The sequence below is a fragment of the Anopheles moucheti genome, chromosome 3, assembly GCF_943734755.1.
Source record: "Anopheles moucheti chromosome 3, idAnoMoucSN_F20_07, whole genome shotgun sequence".
NCBI lineage: Eukaryota > Metazoa > Arthropoda > Insecta > Diptera > Culicidae > Anopheles > Anopheles moucheti.
Window position 1 is genome coordinate 20,606,742 of NC_069141.1, and position 18,231 is coordinate 20,624,972.

Below are 18,231 nucleotides of genomic sequence, written 5' to 3' on the forward strand. Positions count from 1 at the left end.
TTTAACAATTAACAACTAGTAAATTTAATTCTACATTTTACCTTCCTCTGAGTGGTACAGTGTCTACTGATTAAGAACAATTTAACAAATATTTTGCCGTTTTCATTTCAATGTGGTGCCAATTTAATTAACTTCCATTTAACGTTGAAAACTGTTGATACCATGTTCCACTTTACGCTCGTGGTGGAGGTTGGAGTTACAGCAGGAGTTAATTTAATTTTTAACTCACCCCATAGCGGCTGGTGGCGAGGTGGCAAGAGTCACGATACGATATCATTCCCGCCGGACGGGCGGCACAGTAACAGATTCTGGTAATTGTTATGTTAATGATGATTTAAAGATCCACTCCATCGCCCGGAAGGGATGTACGGGCTAGTGCCACAGGAGTCCGTAAGGCCAAACGCGTCTTCACAGCTCAGCGCGGAACATCAAACGAAACGAACGGAACATCCATATGAATATTCTACCACTCCGGACCGTACAATTGCTGACTCCATGTGCGTGTCTGTGCAATGTGCTGCTCAACTGAAGCGCAGCGAATGATTTACAGCCCACGTGATGGTCGGAACACCGTTGCCAGCGTTTCGGTCCCGGAAAGGCAAGTCAATTTATGCAAATAAGAGCGTCAGGAAACGCCACCTGCAGAAGTGAAATTACTGTCTAATTCCAGTAAATCTAATTCCCTCCGGACGCACCCCGAAGGTACAAACCATTAATGGTGGGCACGCGCGCCCGTCAGATAATGTAAACGTTTATTTTGTCGTTAGGGTCTGGGCGAATTTCTATAGGTCGAATGTATCGTCACGCTGGACGAGTATGGTCCGGGTTTCCGGGAGAAGACGATGGTAGATGAGGAATTGTTTTTGTGTACCGAACGATGAGGTTTCATAATTGTGTTTTGAGCACGTCGTACCATCACGAAAATCATAAACTAACGTCAGATGACACCGACAAAAAACGGTCTGAAGAAGTCATTAGACAGCACAGCGCGTGGGGTAAATAACAAAACGAAGAAAAAGGAACTAAATGTTTTAATTTGGTCTTAAAAATATGAATTAATTCTGTTCTTTTATTTGTTTCAACCCCACTCAGAGTATTTGTATGCTGTGTGAGTAGTCTCCCTTGCCTTTTATTGACAAAGGTATGTTCCTTGTTGAGATAAGTTTCTTAATTATGCTCTGTCCTTTCGGTAAGGTTTCCAAATGTCTTTTTGTTTTGTTGATTCTATGATTAGATATTGGTCTTTAATTTTTGACATTCTTTGGTTTTAATCATACTTAGCGCAGCAGCTTTTTTAAACCCTGATAGTACTCTTCCTCGAGTGTTTTCTTCTTCGGAAAATTGCGCAATGCTAAATGTTCCGGGAAAAGTGAAATTCGATACTACATTTCCGTCGTTTTCACACCTTCAAACGGTCACGTGCCATGGAACAATGCGAAGCGTATCGATCGGTAAAACGAGCGAACATTTTCGTTTTCGAATGCTCAGATCATCCTGCTGCTCCCTTTTCAAAATGATCAAAATCGAATTCCGATAGTGGTCTGGCTAGAACATGAGCTTGCCGCTAAGCATCTGGCAAACGGAACGGGAAAGGCAGAAGAGCAATGGTGCAATTTAGACGAAAGCTAATAAAACGAAATACCATTCGATGGAAAAATTTGAACGATACGACTGTGAACGGTGCGTGTGTGAATCATCATTGTTCATTCAAATCAGGTCATCAAATAATCAATGCCCCGGCATTCTATTTCTTCTCCTCCACGTACTTCACTTACATAATCAACTGATAGTTTTTTTTGCAATTCAGAAAAAAAAACTTTCAAGGCGTTGACGCATAAATGTGTTCGTGATTTCGCGTAAAACTAATCCTTTTCTTGATTGAATATTGAATTCTTCAAAGAAGGCCTGCTTGAAAGGTGAATCTGGGATTGAATGTTTTGCGTTCCTAGTCCCGCCGACGTACACGTCGGAGGTGAAGAAAACAATATAAAATCAAGGCAAAAATACGAACAACTACCGTGCTGCTATCTGCTCAGCGAAAAAGGTGCTTTGCAATATTGTAATACAGTAGGTGCTTTGTGACGAAGACAGACAAGGTTAGTGCGAACAAGCACTAAAGCAATCTAAAAAAAAGCAATCTAACACCATTCAATATGTTTTCTTCCCTCAAGATATTTCTTTGGGGTGAGTAGAGCGAGCCTCTTCCTCTGCGTTGCCTGTCGCACGACGGTCGGATCAACAGCAGCTTCGCCTTTACATTCCTCCGCCACCGATAGGATGTCGGTGTCAATGGAGGCGCCCAGTACTCTGTGTGTGTGTGTTGTAAAATATTCATGGAAAACTCTTTATCAACGCCATTCGCCATATTGTGAAAAGCGGAAGGATGTACCACTCCTTCACTTCCTCGCCAGACGATAACTCCCAAAACAACGCTCAGTGGGGCAGGTATGCAAAAAAAAAGGTGGAAAAGCGTATGCAAGCACCCAGGATTCCACAGGCACATTGCGCCCAAAGCACCACCAATGGCGATATGATCGATTTGCCAAAGTGGCCTTTGCCCTCATCCTGAGTGGTTGAGTCTGTTCGTTTTTTTTTCTCCTTTATCGATGCTCACTACCTTAGGACGTTTGCACAAACACATTGATTGGAGGAGGTCGTGTAGGTGCCCGGATATGGCCTTCCTTTAGGTGATGGTTTGACGTACCGCTCTCCGGCTGGACCGCTTTTCGCGTTAGCTCTCGACAGTTTTGAAATTGAAATCTTGTTCAATCGCTTCTTTGCACACCGTGTCTTTCGCACGTTTCATTGTCTGTGTCGGTCTTGATTGTGCTTTTCGTTGATGAAGAGCATCCGGCTTTTGCTGGTGACGTAGCGAAAGATGACATCCTGATGGTAGACGGACAAAATTAACATCATTCTGTGATATTCAATGTATTTGAGCTAGAAGCTCGCGGTTTTCAATAAAGCGTCGATGATTTGTGTTGGATTAAATATTTCTTTCACTCATCATTAATTACAAACGTATTCAAAAAACAGTCAACACGAAAATAAATAAAACCACACACACTTGCAACATAAAAGTAATTTTAGATTTTTCCAGCGTCTTAGAGTTTATAGGTGAACAATTATATGCAAATACAATATGAGTCATGTTGGGAAATTGCAAAAAATATGTACTCATCGTAACATTTTGCCTTATCAAACACGACCATCAGAGAAAAATAAAAACGAACGTAATGAACTTCAATGCCGTTAGAGCACTCGTCCAATCGTTAGCAACCATCATGAAAAGCAAGAAAAAACTAAATTTCCCAAAGAATCCGAAAGTTGGGTCGCTGCTTTGAAAACTCATTTATCTCTTTCGGCCACAATTTTGCTTAGGGATGACAGTCTGTGTGCCACAAAATTGCTGCCCTCCACCATCTCTGTCAGGAACAGTTTGCTACATTCGGCAGCTCAGCCACCACTATTGCTGGCACTGGGCCAGCTGCTTGGTTGCGACCCATTAGGCAAGTCATTATCGTGCCCGATAGCGTTTCTATCTTCCGTGCCGTGTTACTCACGACTGTAGTTCGTTGTCGATAACTTCCCTGTTACCTTCGGTGCAGAGTAACGATGCAGAGTTCGGTGCACGAGAGCGGTTTTGAGAAATGCACTCATTCGTTGCAAATTTCAGGTGCAAAAGCTTTCGAGCAACGAGGATCATAAAAATAACGTATGGTTTAGCAACAAAAGATAATCGAAGCAAATGAACAAACGGGAATATTCCGAAGCCTTTGAATATAAAAGGACCGGACAAGATTGTCTGCAGAATTTGCTCAAGAAACATAAAACCAACTCTACAATGTGCCACTATATTTTCCTTTCAAATGCAGAAACAGCTGGCAGATACGTTATTGTTCGATATGGAAAGGGTTTTTCGGCGAGAATTCGTTTGATGTATCACACATTGTAAAGTTTCCTTTGATCGTTCGGAGAAGAACCCACCAACATATTAATGTTTTATCGGCTTTCCAGTGCGCTTGAAATGAAACAGGAGAGTAGCCTTAAATTGTGTACAGATAATCGAGTTTGGTGATAAAGTGCTGGGGAGTAACACAACCACAAACAATCACCAACACTACGAAACAGTATGGGAGGAAACTACATCCCGGCAACAATCACGGAAACGGATGGAGGCGAAATTTACGGATCAAAGATGGGTCAAGATGATAACATCCGGTTTAGCTTCTTTCTCTCTTTGCGATATTTTCTATTTCTAAAATTTGTCCGAGTTCTTCTTCGCTCGAAAATATGCCACTGTACGGAAGCTCAACGCTCAAACATTGCTTGTTAGTGCGTCCGTTGTGTTGTTGTGGTTATTTGGGCGAAGATTTGCAGATTGCCACCCGTAACAGGGGACTGGCGAACCCAGCCCGTTGTCTTCGTGGCACTTGCATTGGTGTGCGTGTGCGTGGGTTGAGTATGGCAGCCGCACCCGCTCACGAGCAACAAGAAAAAGTTTTTGCTGCGTCTGCTCCGTTATCAGAAAATTATTACAACTATCTTGGGGTCTCGGAGTGTAGCGTTCTCCAGCATCATGGGGCAAAGTGCTGGTTTGCTGGCTCGGGCGTGGTTCAGCCGTTAGAGCAATATCACGATTTGCTGACTCGACGCTAGTGCTTTGGAAGAAAATAAATTAAAAACCAATAAAGCGAGAGCGTTTCGTTATGCAACAGATAGGGCTGGCTTGTTCTGGAGCCAGGACAATTCTCTAACAGGCGAGGCGAGTGTGCGGAAGCGTTGTTGTCTGGTTCGAGATTGTCAGCGCAGATTTTGAGCAATATTTATGGCTGTCCTTTAGCATGATTTACTTCTGAGTTCTGAGTTTACTAGTGCGTGAGTAAAGATTAGCAAGAAGCAACTGATAATATGAAGTAATTTTATTTTCTCTCATGTATCGTTTATTGAAATGGTAATTGGTTTTCTGTTTTTATACATTGAAATGTTAGAAACATGAAGTTTTAATTTAAATACGTGATTATTTTTGGTTAATTTTGAATTTGAAACAATTTTTTCAAATCTGAATTCGATCATACCAAGAAATAAAGTTCAATAATTTGTTTGGTTCTCCTTGAAACTTTTGTTTTGCTGTTATTATAGATAACCGTTTTGCAGCATTTTCTCCATTAAAGAATTTCCATGAAAACATTGCGCCAAGTTCAATTATTTTTAACTTAATATAAAATGAATATCCGATCAAAACGTGAGCTACGTTTGTCAGACAACTTCGTCTTCACATAAGTCGAGCGATATGTGTATGTATAACTTTAACAGCCTGTAACTGATTAAAAGTATCATAGACCTCAATATGTTAAAAATCCCATCAAATGGAGATCACTTACTTTATTTATAATACAATAATAATAAGCTCAGTTCATTGCTTGACTACCATTGCAACTCAATCCGCAAAAGAGATGAAACCATTTTATAGCAAGAAAAACAAATTATCGAGTTGAAACAGATACCCACTAACAGCAAAGGGATAAAATAATTGCCTCTTCGTGCAGCTCCAAACCCAGGTGACTATCACCTGTGCCAAAGTCCATTACAGTAAAGCTTAATGAGAACCCATTTGAACACAATGTTGCATCTTTTCCATGGGGAGCAATTAAACCATAAAAAAAAACTTTGCCGCCATACTAGTACACAACATGTAGTAGCACATCCCGTCGATTGGTCCCCACCATCACGCACACGTTGATTCTAGCGCGGTGTGTTGTAGCGCTGAAGATTATACGCTGCACATGGCACGCGGAATCAATGAACCGAAGGATGGCTGTAATTTTGAAAATCGATCAAAACGGGTCGTTCGTGGTGGAATGCGATTCTGTTGCAGGCAGTGCCACATTTGTGCCAGGCAAAGCATTCCGGCTGGAAATGAAGGGGGCATTTTGTATGTACCTGGAAACAGATTGCACTTACGCCATTAGAAACTAACCCGTTAATGCGTGCTTTTTTTGCGCGTATGCATTTGTTCTACGTTCCTCTTTATCATTTTGGTTTCATTTTTTCACTTTTCTACACTCATCCACACATCGGTATGTTTCAATTCATGTCCAAATCCCTCGATATTCGAGTTTGATGGTTTTTACTTCCCACTTCCGTTGGGGTATGGGTTTTCTCCCTCTTTTGCTCTCTATCTTTTTCTCTCTTCCTCTCTTTTTCTCTTTTGTTTCAACACACAAACCAACAGAAAGAAAGGAAGAATCCAATTTAAGTCGTTCGATCGACGGAGATAGCGCGAGAAATCCTCACTCTTGGGAGCTTTTTACAAACGAAATCGAAACTGTGTGCCTGTTTTTGTGGATGTGTGTGTGTGCAAGCGGCGAGATTTATGCTCCATTTAGGTCTTAAATGACGTCTAATGCTTCTCAAGGGATTTGTGTCGTATAATTTATTTTACCCCTTTTGGATCCTTCGTTTCAGCCCGACTCGCTGGTCTGCCATTTTCTGCTCCATACGTGCAACGCGCAAACGAATGTTTGAAGCTTTGCAAAAGCAGAAACATTATTTTGGAAGCTTGATCTGGTTGCAGCTTGCCGTAGGATCTGAATGTTTTTCGATTGCTTTTGCAACTCCAGCTGCCCCACGGGGCATCCGGCGTACTTTTGCTGATTTATTTTCCATTCATCACTCACGCGGATTCGTACGTGAGCGTTGGAACGGTTGAATTGGGAGTAACATCGAACGCAAACGTCGATTTGTAAAACGTGTCATTTTTACAGTGAAACAAAATTGACAAAAACAATGTAACACGAGCTTATTGGCACGAGTGTAGTAAAGAGAATTCAAAGAGTTAATGGGAAATTTGATCCTTGTTTTAATTCTTCTAAATAAAATACTATATGAAGAATTGGTTCCAATATCCCACCAAACAGAATTTTTATTTGCAATTTAACGATTTTCATGCATATAATTTTTAAGTAGAATTTGAACTTAAAACATGATTACATTACTAACAATTATACTTGATTGATAAGAATGGTTACGAATTTCAATTTGTGCACAGTTTATTAACTTTATTTGTTGTAGAAGTAGAAAACCAATATTATCCTTCTTCAACGATTTTTTTATACCAACGTTAATTAAAACTCACATCGTAAATATATGAACAGCTTTGCTGAGCAGGTCACGAGTGGTAACAATACAATGCGAACCCTTAAGCCACCTTAATTCTAGCGACAAACGAAGGCCACCCCACCAGCACAGAATAAGATCAAGCATACATTTATTAACCTTCCAGCACACGTTGCACGTGGTTCGCACCTTATCCGTGCTTGTTTGCGTGCTTCACGCGCAACGATCCTCTTGCGTAACGAACGCAACCATAAAAGGGCTAGAGCGATGGAAAAAAATGCTGTCAAAGGAGGAAAAAGTTTTCCCCACAAGCGTTTCACGCCATGTTCAGATGCACGTAGGTGTGTATGTGTTTGAACGTGCGCGCGCGCGTGTGTGTGTGTGTATCTGCCCATGGTCATGGTTCGGACGTTGGTGTCCATGGATGTGTAGCTAATAAGAAAGGAAAAAAAAACAAGGATTTCGAGGTGAGCGATACAGCGGAGCGATACAGGGAGGACTGTCGAGGTGTGTCTTCTCGTACGTGACAGCACATGGATTGCATCCAATCGCATCCAGAACACACACCCTGGGCGTGATGTAAGGAAGCATTTCCTTCATGATACATGCTGCCCCTTGCGTTCGTTTGCTGCCCGAGGTGACATTCGGGGATTTACCGAGCATGTCATGTAAAACTTTTCATGCGAAACGATACACACAGCGGCGGAAGGCGAAACATAAGCTCCGCACCGTTTGAAGGAAGCGAGCCCTGAAGGACAGCTGAGCAGCTGGGTGCACATTTGTGCAAGCAATCTTAAGAGCCCATGGTGTGCTGCAAAAGGTTCGCTCTCTGCACGATTCAACCTAAACCTGTCTCGGGTGCTTTAAAAACTGAAATTAAATTCCAACCGATGGAGGCGCCTGGTTGACGCGATGACAGGAGTGCAGTATGCATCCTGCTTCGTGGGTGTATGCGTTAGTCCTTTTGATGCAGATATACTAGAGGCTACTCGCACTAGTTTTGTTATCATTTGCTTTGGTCTTGCAAATTGCATTGTTGAATGCTTAACGTTGTTAGGCAAGAGAAAATCGAATTTACAAATCGAAAAACTGCGAATGCCACATTTTCAATACTATATATGCTGCTTCACACCAGTTTCCATTTGGTGTATGATTGTTTCACTGAAGAGTGTAAAATTTATTTGCAAAGGATCAAAAGAACTTTTACAATGAACGCAAATTTTTATATTTTAAGCACGTATTTTTAGCAATCAATTAGTGAATTCATTTTAATGCTTGTTTTAGATTTTCTTATTACATTCCCTATCACCTTGATAATTAATTCCTTGATTCTTTACCGTGTTTATTCCGAATTCTGATCAGCAACTAAAAATTATACGGCGTAAATATTCACTCCACGTTATCATTATTATCCTCAACATAATCATTTGCCCGGTCTCGTTTTCAAGTAATATTTTGTCTGGCTCTCACAAAAGCCTCTTTTACCAGTGCGTATAAATATGCCTGACAGCACCATCAACAAAACAAATGTCAACGACGCGCATGAAGAAAATTAAGCTGCAAATAAAATTTTCCCTGCAAGAATAATGATCGACCGCGAGCACGATGGCTTCCCGGGAGTGAGTGCCGGGTATTTTCCAGCCACGTTCGCCCATCGGTTTGGTTCCATCTTTTTTTTTTTTTGTAGAGTTGACCCTTCGTGGCGAAATGGTCGGGTGTTTGTTCCACAACGACCTCCACAGATCTCCAGGATGAACTCGTTTAATGGATAAATGTGAATTTGAATTTTAAATTTTCTTATCATTTTGTTTCGCACTTTCCAAATGTCGTCAGCTTTCGGGACAGCGAAACGAAGCCATATATTTAGTTGTAAAAGGTTCGCAATGTTATCGAACGGAGGCACAGTGAACCAACTGGTCGGAACTTATCGTTTGTGATACTGGCATAATTTGATTTCTATTTCATTTCCACTTTGGATGCAGTTTGCGCGTGACAGGAAAACGCGCTGTGATGTTGTTAGGTTTTGAGTTATTGAAACAACTTTGAGAATAGTGATAAATTATTCAAACCTTGTTTTTTGTAACAGTCGTTTTAAGTCACAAGGATTGTTGGACCAATAGAGAGGATTATGTATCCTTGAGGTTAACCCGAATGTTAACCCGAAGAAAAAATCGTATACAATCAAATGCCGTTTAACCGTACCTATCGGGGCACAATGTATATATCGGATAAGTGGATTAGGCGGATAATAAATACAGCCGATTGTGCTCAGACATAATTCACAAAAGTATGGACTCATATCGTTTGAATATTTATTTGCTGTAATATTGATTTAAAAACTGACCATATCGTATCATATACGAATTAAATCATTTTCTATTTACCATCATCAATTTGCAGTTATTATGACAAATGTAGTTTTAAGTGGCATTTACCAGTATCAAGAATAAAATTACAGGCAGACATAACGTATCTGGATATTCAAGATAATTTCTGCAATTTGTACTCAAAAATCAATATCCTGCAACTCCAAATACGTAGTAAATAACCAGGAAAAACGGATAAAGCTTTTCATTATAAAAATGCTTTTAATAATTACACATCTCTCCCAAATAATGAATGCCAGTAATATCTTGTCCCGTTTTTAATTGCATACGCCTGGAATGGCATTTGTAACCGATTTCAAGTCACCATGTGTACGTACATGTCGACCCACTCTGCCCGGCGATCGATTCGCGGCACCGACTTGCCGTGAAATCGATTTATTCTGTCAATAGTGGCCTGAAAATAGAGGCCAAATAAATCTTCAATATTGAAATCATCGATGCACCTCGTGCTGCCGCTTGCATCGATAAACGTTCGAAGGAAGCGATCATTTACTTCGCATGCAACCGTCGCACAACAACACGGCACAAGCTGTCTCGGTTCCCGAAGTGGTACCATCCACCGTACTCACCTAATGACCTGACCACGCGCGCAACATGGCAGGTGCATAAATGATCGGGACATACTCAACAGCAGGACATCGAATTTCGTCGCAGCGAGTAACCCACCTCGCCTTCATGCCGCACGCCGATGTGTCCTACATTGCCCAAACGTGCAACTCGAGCAAATTGCCATCATAAAACGGCGGAAATGTTTCATTAAATCATACCAGCACCGTTCACGACCTATTTTGTTCCCCGTCCGAGGGGTTCGGTGGGTTCCTTTTTCACTAGCCACGCTGCACTGCCGGGGTACAGGGAGCAATGCATGGGAGTAGACAAAAGTGGCAGCGATTTACGGCTAATATCGTTCGGCTAATGCACCGACGGCGGGGAACAATGCGAACAGAACGGGTCTTTTTTGTTTTCTTACTTGCAATTCACCCTCGCCTCGGTCTTGGACTCGAGTAGGAGCAAATTTGATAAAGCATCCACACAGCGCTACACTGCAACCGGAGCTGCAGCGAAACGCATAAACTTCCACGGTGGCACTGCCAGTGGACACACTGCCGGGCAAAATGGGACCCCTTTGCGATTTATGCATCGAAAGGACTGCTTACCATCTCTTACGGTGATGATATTTCACACGTGCATGCATGACTTCACCGATAATACGCACACGACGCCACCGAGGCGAACGCCAGTGTCTGGCCTTGTCTGGGATGATACAATTTTTCTTTTACCCGTAACACCCCGCTCAGCAGTACGACATTCCCACAAAGCCACACTAATACGGTATGCATAAATGTGCCCACACAAACGAGCGAAATAATGAAAAAAAGGTCCCTCCTAACCCGATCGCCGCCACGAGTTCCAGGAATCATAAATTGAACCCAAGAAGCATTGCATAATGTGTATGTGGGTGTGTGTGTGTGTAAGTGTGTGTGTGTGAAGGCGCTTTTCTCGGTGTCCGGTGCTTTACGCCTCGTTTAGTTTCAATCAATTTACCATTGACCGTTATCGTATGTGGTGTCACATCGTTCTGCTCACTTCGAGATATATCTTCGAGCACAAAAGGGGGTGGAAAATGCATTATGGCAGTAGCAAAAAAAACCCTCCACTTGCTGGTCAATACGCCACACAATCGTCGTATCAACATGGCATCAGAAATCACAATGAAATGTGGAAAATCAATTTTCCTGATACATTTTGTTTTTGTCACACATCGTTCAGCGTGTATTTAATTATCATCTGGGTTCATTGAGCACACTCAACAGTGCATGCATCCTGTTAAATGTCAAAAATGATAACAAAAGATCATCTTTTTTGTATTTTAATCAATTTTCGTTTATTTCTACAAAAAAGTATTTAAACAATTTGTATAAGTCTCCGTCGTTGATCGTAAAGTTGGTATAATTCCTTTTTCCTACTGATAGTGTTGTGATTCATTCTTTTAAGCAGATGAACCATGTGCACATGTTCAATTTCGATAACAAATTCAAGAAGCACGAATTAAAACCTTGATGGTGTGTACTTGTACTTTAATTTATAATTTATAATTTATAATTTATTTATAAGCAATACGTCCTGGCCGTTCTTGAAGAAATAAAAAAATAATAATTATTTTATATGCAAAGGATGAAATACACTTAGAAGATAGAAAAAAGGATCTGTTTTAAGATTGGGAGGATCATTAGAGTTTGTGTTCGAAGCTTCCTTAAACGCTTTTAAGAGTACGTAAGAAAATTTAAAAACATAACAAAGTTTTAGTTTGGGCTAGCACACATATAAAGACCTTATTCATACTGTCATGCTAAACTGTCAAAGAGTGCAACAATAGCCATTGACCGAATAGCAACGGAAAATCCTTTCTCCCTTGTGTCCATCTTCAAAGTTCGTGAAAAACCTCCTAAGAAAAGTCCTTCTAGTTAACAAATATTTTGAAAGAATTTACTTTTTAACTGGCTGATAAGAGTTAAACATAGTAAACTTGTTTAATTTCAAACAAGATGTAGTAAAAGCGCTTTGTAATATGAATAAATCTTGTAATTTCACGACGTGAAGCGTCATTTAGTATTTTTCAAATTCGATATTGAACTTTTACTCCAACCAAGAACGGAGCTTTCAGATGCAGATCAATATTGATTTCCAAAAGAACTTTCCAACTGATCAAAATAAACATCTCAACATCAACATAGACCTTGACCTACACAGAGCTGAACATTGTTAATTTGTGGAATCTCAAACTCCTGCTTGCTGTGGTGGTGAACTCGTGACTAAATCAATATCAATCCAGTGACGTCACAGTGGTGCGTTGGCGTGCTGGAAGTGAATCCATCGAAAGTAAACGTACGCTCGGAAGCCTACTGTGCTAGAAAAAGTAACACAAAACCCTGCTCGTTAATCCACCGTAAATGAGTAGCGTCGATTTGATTCCTCGTGTTGGTTTGTTGGTTATTGTTTTTTACCTTTCATTCTTCTTCTTTTCTTTAACGTTCAACATTACCTTTAGTCAAAATGTGTCCGTACAGGTTATGTTTCCACCGGTGGAAACTCACGCAACAGAGCGCAAGCTGTTCTGGGTGCTAAATTTGCTGATCCCTCGTTCATCGGAAAAATGAAACGAACGGTGAGATTACAGCCCACGGGCCAAAGCCGACCTTCATAGAGTGCGTTGGTAGGGGGTTTGGTGACCGTTGGTGCTTAGCGCTAATTATTACCATTTACAAATCCACCCACGAGCTTCAACCAGCGACAGGGTAGGTCGCCCAGTGTGAGTTGTTACTGCGAAAAAGGGATTAGGTGCCATTACTTCTTTGCCAGCTGCCGTCGCATGGGTGGTTCATTATTTTTCCTGCTCCCAAAATCGGTCTGTCTGGGTTGGTTGGCCGTTTGGTGCGTGTTCTACGTTGCTTGGCTGGGTTTCCCTGGGCACAATACGCTGGATAATCATCACCGAAGAGCCTACATAAAAATCGTAAAGCAGAATGAGAAAACTGGGGACTCACCCTCGACAGCAAGAGCGCTTTCAAACTGCTCTAAGCTTTAAGCGCTTAAATTATCCACAATGGCTTCCGTCAGGTCGGGAGTAAGGGCGCCGTTTTCCACCCCCTCCCCGCATCGGATTGCCTCAAAGTCATCCATGCGCTGTCAACGCGCTATCGCAGTGGCTGCCGGGGAGAGAAGATTTGTTTAATTGCTTGTCGGAAACATCATCCTCATCCAACTACAATTCAAAAACGCTGCCATTCCCATCCCATCGAGCGGTCGCTTTTAAACGTAGCGAAAAAGAAACGAAAGCGAACTCCACAACGCGCTCCGGGAGGCAAAGTTTGCGGATTGTTCCTTCGACGCGAATGTTCCTACTGTACGGCTTGCCTCACCGTAATCACCCCCAAAAGTCAACCATTTCCGTTTGGACTGGATTTAGTAAAACCACTTCTGTGTGCTGTCTGTCGGTGATGATTCCATTTGATTTCGGAACTGCAGCCCTGCTTTTTGCAATGGCGTAGTAACGGCCCGGCATTGAAGATTGTAAGGCAGCGCTGTGAAGGCTTGAAGTACACACAAAATCGTCTGACATTTAACGTCAACAAATTGCCGGTCCGCCCGGCGAGTGCCGAGGAAGGAAAAATAACGATGATGCTGTTGGATTTCTTTATCTTGCCTCTCCATCCACCACGGCACGACGGGGGCGAGAAAAGCATTTGAAAAGCAGGTTGAATGCCACAGCCCACCGGTGAAAGAAGAATTGTGCTTCGGCATCGAATTGTCTTCGGGTATGTTCCACACTCTCGCCCCACACAATGGTTCATGCAAAGAAGCTGTAGCGCTCGCACAGCAAAAAATGCCACCTTTTTACAAAAGATCCCTAATCCCGGGGGTGGATAGCTCCGATGGAGGTGGGGACCGCAGACTGAGGCAAAGTTCTACTTGTGAGAAAATCCGCCAAAGTCGAAAAGTTTATGGCCTTATTTAAGAAGGCGCAGGGCAGTAAAATTATATTTTATACGCAAATACTAGCGGCAACCTTGCCCTTCAGGACGGGTTTGTCCCCCAACAGTCGGGACACTGTCGGGATATCGGGAAGACCACGCCGTAAAACGACTTTGTGGTTTTATTTCATAAAAAGAGAAAGAATCTCGCTCCCATCGGCTACTGTGCGCCCCCTTTTTTTTTTGCTTTTGCCTCGTCTCATATTTTCTGATCTACACTAAGCTGCCAAGAATCGGCATCAAAACACCTTTGGCAAAGCGGGCAGTTTCGGGCGTGAAGGAAGAAGCCACCGTTTCCCCTACTAGCGAAGGCCTCCAGATCGTAAAATGGGTTACATCGGTGCGGTTTCGTTCCTTCACGACGCATTGATGCTGGCAGGCAACGACGGGACGGGAGTTTTTTTGTGTGTGTTCGGAACGAACACGCCGCAATTTACTGGCTTCGCTTGGTTCGCGGCGCGCAATAAGACAACCCCGGAAGACAAAATGGTTCACGATGATGGAACAGATTCTTTTCGCAATTTTTAATGACCTCCGTCTTGCTCGAATCCATGGTGTGCTGGGGGGAACGATGTCGACGGAGGTGGGCGAAGAGGAAAGATTAATTATCACATAATTAAATGAACAAAGATTTTGACTTTGTCCACGGCGAAAGCATCAAACGATGCGCCGTAGTAAGTGAAACGATGGACAGCGGTTGTGAAGGTTGTTTTTCGTTCTGGCTTTAAAGGGAACTTTCTTTCTCAAGAAGGTAAATCACGGAAGGAAGCGTGTTGTAGGTTTGTTTAAACTTTCCTCTCCTAGGTTTTGTTTTCAAGCGTTTAATTTATACTAATTACTACTTCCAAAAGTTATCAACTTTGCGTTGATTCTAAAAAAAATGTTCTACAAACCCACCTGCTCTTTGGCAGCGCAATGTGTCCAAGCAAGATCCATTTCATACCCAATCGCAAACGGTGCGTGAAAGTATGAATGAATGGGAACACACTTTTAACACACGCTCACACACATCAATCTTTCAGCAGTGAGTGAAACGCACCCGGATGGTCGTAAAAATTTGCCATTCCCTTTTGCCGGTCGGTAATAGATTAGATTTAGACGCTATTAAATTTATGGTGGAAGTTGTAATTGTACGCACGGCACACAGGACATTGCGGCAGTTACGGTGGAGTTAATGGCTAATGGGCTGGGAGGCATCTTAAAGAAGCCATTCACGCCCGTGTTGCGAGACCGAATGATATAAAAATTAAAATTTCTCATAAAGTAATGGATTCCGAATGGGAAATGGCGTAATGAGAGGGGAAGCTTTAAAATCCGTTTGAAATGGTTTTCATTTTTTATTTCCTTCTCTACGCCGTTCACGTTGATGCTTAATGGTTTGGAGATTTATTTCAGTCGTTTAGTTTATCAACCGTTAAAGTTAGAAATAATTCCTGTCGGAGTCATTCCGAAAGGAATCCCCAACATATGTTCAAGCCTTTTTGGAATGCATAATCATGGAGTTATGGTTTTTCTTGTTATGATGTAGTTCACTAAGCGTGTATGTCAGCCTAAGTATACATGTCGTCAGCATATCTAAATCTTAATCAATTTTCTTCATGTACTGAATTTTCAGCAACTGTGCATAGAAGAATGTCGCTGTTTGATGATCATTAACTATGTAATACTAAAAATCCCTTTTTATTGTGAGTTTACTGCTTGGTAATGCTTAGCTCTCAATCTTGTGAAATATAACTGAGCATCTCTGGCTACAATTCTCAACAGTTCAATTATTTTGCTTAAAAAAAACTATACCAGCCTGCTGAAGCTGTATTGTCATCTCTTAACAATGAAAGATGATTATGGCTAGTATAATGAAGATAATATTTGAAGGATAAAGCTTAACAAACCGAAAAGGTGATGCATATTGAATTTCCATTGGAAACCTTTAGCACAATATAACGAGATGATGAATCAGATCTAAAACCCTAACCGTAACAGAAGCTTCATGATGGAGTTCAGTTCCGCCTAGCAAGCACTCTACCCGCACCGAAAGGGAAAGGCAAAAAGTGGTCCTTCAAACTACGTTACCACCTTTTCGGTAACGAGGACCACAAGCATCCAAGCATTGTTGAGGAGGTGACCGAAAACCGACCCTACGACCCATCGTCAACTATCATTTTAATCTATTCGTTCGTTTTTCTTGCACGCTTTGCACGGTGTTGTCTACCGTGGACATGGGAGTGACTGTGTGTGTCCGCTTTATCAACGGACGTTTCGGTGTATTTGAGCTTTTCTCACAAATAATGACCACCGCTCGAACGATGAAACGTACTCCATCATCGTTGTCCAGGAACGACGGAAGCGACGGTGAGGGTACACCTGCGACCGTACTATGGTGCAGCTTCCATTATTTTCAGTTTTTGTTTGCCACCTCTAGCGGAACCTAAAAGACACTTTTGTGATGTACGGTTGACGGTGCCTGTGGTCATAAAGCAGCTAACTACTGAACTTAAAATTATTCTATGCACGCTGATGCACCATGGAAGTGGGCACTTAAACAGCAATCCAAAGTACTGTTCACAAGGGAACTTTTTTACTCGAAGTCACTACCTTAGACGCTGGAAAAAAGCTGGACAGCGCTCAGCTACATTATGCGGTGACATTAACCATATATTTTATGAATATCCTTTCATTGTAATTAAGTGGTCATTTACAAGGGCAGCAAGCGATGTGAAGTATTTTTGTGGATAATTCAAAATATGGTTTCTTAGGACAGTGTAAAACGAAACTATTCTTATTCTACGGATCATACTACTAAATTGAGTTTCATTTAATGAAATACACAATTTGAAAATTAACCCTAAATAGAGATGGCAAATTTGAACCAGACTTATCATAAGCGTAGAATAGCGAGAATCAATGCAACTACAAAACCCCCACGATAAATATTTTTTTACCAGGAAATCTTCCAAGAAAAATCAAAGCTAGTCTGTTCAATTATTGTGAACAGACAGCGTTCATGCTAATTCCAACGTAAGTCACGACAGGAAAACCTTACCAAGATATTCCAACATGGGTATGAAGAGGTTCTTTTGGAACACTCATTGATAGGCGCAGGGCCACGAGAGCTGACAAAATGCTGACAAATTTGTCAAAACGGAGCTTTTGTCACTCTTTGTGAGATTTTGTCAAACTTCATTTTGTAGATAATCCACGTCAAATAGTTGACAAAATCCTGACCAAATGCGGACAAAATTTGGCACCGCTTGCTAATTAAGGCATTATGTTAATATTATTTTTTATCGGAAAATTACATTTTATTTTACATTTAAAGTATATAAGCTTGATGTTTGTTTATTTTATGGTAACAACTGTCGAAAGCTGCTTCGATCATGTGGATATTGTTGTCAATATACTTTGTCAAAAAGTACGATTGTGTGCGCGGCAACGGTATAGTGGGGTTTTGCAGTTGACAAGCTGATTTTGTCACTTTAACAAATTTGTCAACGTTTTGTCAACTCTCGTGGCCCTGCACCTTATGTCATGCCTACCAATTCTGGCTAATTTATCTAGACCTAATTTTATCACCTCGCTGGATAGTTAGTCCTTGCTATGGGAGATTGATCCGGATGAGATTTTGGACCGGTTCTGCGGTGTGTAGACCGACGCCGCTACCAATGCACCACCGACCGCCCCTATCATTGATATGTACTAAACCGGTTTTCCTCAAAGCCCCATCCAAAACATGTTTCGTTAAGGTATTTTATGTTATTTTATACTTCAGACTCTTAACAAAAATCACTGCGACAGTTTGCCATCCTTTTAATCCTTATTTTACAACGCAAAGCATTAAAATAAATGTCGGTACCAAGGGCGTTCGCCAACTCCCATCGAGGGAACTCGTATCAAAGTCGTTATTAGCCACCGTTGGGAATGAATCTGTTGCCATCGAATCGGATGAACTTTTTGTTGATTTGAAATAGTTCGCTCCCAGATGTAATTTCTTACCCACGATTGCCTGATGGTTGGTAATCAACGCAAAACGGCAAAGCCTGTAGACAACCAAAACAATACACTGGCCCATACACAAACAGGCGCACACGAACGCTCACACATGTGAAGAGAATAACGCATCCACATGTGCGTTCGCGTGATCACGAAGCGCAAAAGCTTCATTTATTCAGTCGTAAATACTCGTCCCACGGGTGGGT